Below are 2,500 nucleotides of genomic sequence, written 5' to 3'. Positions count from 1 at the left end.
AAAAGCATATTAGAGCGACCGAGAGATACGAGAGAGTAGAGAGAAGGAAGAATAGGGCGACAGACAGACAGACATACAGATCAGATTAATAAGAGATGAAAGAACAGATAGAGATAATAATAATAAGTTATATATTATATATACATCAACAGACAATTCTCGTATTTTATCTCTCTGATATATATATCATTTATATCTATTCTTATCTATAGAGATAGATTTGAGATCTTCTCATCTTAATGTTCAGTGGATGGTCCTCTGAGGAACTTCTGCAGGTCATATGCTGATGAGTGTTGCTAAGCAACAGAGCTAATGGTTCATTCATATTTATTAGACTGTGTGTGTGTGTTTCTGTCTGAGGAATTTCTGAATCACTAAAAAAACTTTGTTTGTTCTTTAAATAAACTTTAGCTAATTTAATGTAAAATAATTCTTTTCTGTTATTATTATTATTAGTTTTATTATATCTGAGATATTAACAATAATCAATATCTAAAATAAAATATAATGCATAAAATTAAATAAAAATCCTTAAATAAAATCCATTTTAAATAGTTTATAGCTAATTTTATTATGAATCAGTTTGATACTTTTCCCATCATGTTTCTTTACAATAGTTTGGGTTTTTAGTTAAGAAAAAAATTAACCATATTAACATATAATATAACCAAATAATATTTTAAAATGTCAGAAGTTATTTCAGTGAAGCTTCAGGACATAGACATGATTATTTAGTGTGATGGATAATTAATGCTGCAGTGTGTGAGCACCTGCTTATCCTGTCAATACACACACTACAGCTTACTGATTACTGATCAATGTGTGTGTGTGTGTGTGTGTGTGTGTGTGTGTGTGTGTGTGTGTGTGTGTGTGTGTGTGTGTGTGTGTGTGTGTGTCTCTCTCTCTCTCTCACACACACACACACACACACAAACACTGTGCAGGATCCAGACCCAAACACATGTATAAACACAAAATGTAAACAGAAGCACATGGGAACATAAAACCATTTAATATGATTTTTATTGTTATGTAGAGTGTATTATAAATGTGATTATTTGTTTTAGACATCATGTACTATTTTACAGCTGCCAGTAAAATGTAGTGTTCAATAACAGACTCATAAAGTCATAAAGAGTGTTTAATAGATCAGGGTAGTGATGAACTGTGTATCACTGTAACACTATTTTACTCACTCAAGTCCAGTGTGTGTGTGTGTGTGTGTGTGTGTGTGTGTGTGTGTGTGTGTGTGTGTGTGTGTGTGTGGTAGGGGGGGTGGATCATGTGAATAATGAGTGCAGCGTCAGCGTTACTGAGAAATTCCTCCACTTCAGGCTTTAATGCTCTAAGAGAAAGGGGAGATCAGTAGCGCCCTCTAGTGGCACAACCTCAACATCTGAGGCAGAATAAAAATAATACTGCTGTCTCGTACACACATCATCAACATCAAGCTGGATCAGAGACTCTGTGTCCCTGACTGCAGGTGCACGTGTTAAGGTGCTGTGTCCCTGACTGCACCCTGTGTGTGGTGCAGGTGTTAAGATCCTGGTCCAACCCTCACTACTGCCCCAGTGAAGGTGTGTGTGTGGTGCAGGTGTTAAGATCCTGGTCCAACCCTCACTACTGCCCCAGTGAAGGTGTGTGTGTGGTGCAGGTGTTAAGATCCTGGTCCAACCCTCACTACTGCCCCAGTGAAGGTGTGTGTGTGGTGCAGGTGTTAAGATCCTGGTCCAACCCTCACTACTGCCCCAGTGAAGGTGTGTGTGTGGTGCAGGTGTTAAGATCCTGGTCCAACCCTCCCTACTGCCCCAGTGAAGGTGTGTGTGTGGTGCAGGTGTTAAGATCCTGGTCCAACCCTCACTACTGCCCCAGTGAAGGTGTGTGTGTGGTGCAGGTGTTAAGATCCTGGTCCAACCCTCACTACTGCCCCAGTGAAGGTGTGTGTGTGGTGCAGGTGTTAAGATCCTGGTCCAACCCTCACTACTGCCCCAGTGAAGGTGTGTGTGTGGTGCAGGTGTTAAGATCCTGGTCCAACCCTCCCTACTGCCCCAGTGAAGGTGTGTGTGTGGTGCAGGTGTTAAGATCCTGGTCCTCAGGTCATCATTTCAAAGCTCTGAATGTCAGAGAAATGACAGTAAAGTCATGACCATATTTACAGGATGTTATTTGTGACGTTTGGTTTTGGAGGACATTAAGAAATGTTCATGATGTGATGTCATCTCCTCAACACTAACTCTAATATTAATAAATACGAGATGAAACTGCGCTTTAACACGAGTCAAGGGCAGTCACGTGACGGGGAAGCAGTCAATGTCACGTGATTGAGACCAAACCAATCAGGTTGCACTACAGCGGTCCAGCGGTGTGTGCTGTGTTTTTGACACACAGGCTCCTCATCACTGCCTCTAATATCTGCTCGCTTCATCAATTTACTGCCTTCTCACCTGCATACAGTGAGTAACATCTGTCCACACATCTGTCCACACATCTGTCCACGCAT

The 2,500-nt window shown here is 40.8% G+C and overlaps 1 protein-coding gene across 2 annotated transcripts in view; it reads left to right on the top strand.

Annotated features, from left to right (window-relative positions):
- Nucleotides 1–2,289: 2,289 nt before the first annotated feature.
- klhdc3 (kelch domain containing 3) overlaps nucleotides 2,290–2,500 on the top strand; it is a 22,125-nt gene continuing 21,914 nt past the window's right edge. For both annotated transcript variants that reach the window (XM_027139792.2, XM_027139790.2), the window contains exon 1: nucleotides 2,290–2,453. The gene's annotated coding sequence lies outside the window, so the exon portion shown is untranslated. The remainder of the gene's footprint in view (nucleotides 2,454–2,500) is intronic.

Source organism: Tachysurus fulvidraco, chromosome 4 (genome assembly GCF_022655615.1).
Source record: "Tachysurus fulvidraco isolate hzauxx_2018 chromosome 4, HZAU_PFXX_2.0, whole genome shotgun sequence".
In the NCBI taxonomy this organism is placed as follows: Eukaryota; Metazoa; Chordata; class Actinopteri; order Siluriformes; family Bagridae; genus Tachysurus; species Tachysurus fulvidraco.
The sequence above is the reverse complement of the archived record's forward strand: the minus strand, read 5'-3'. Positions and strand labels throughout refer to the sequence as shown.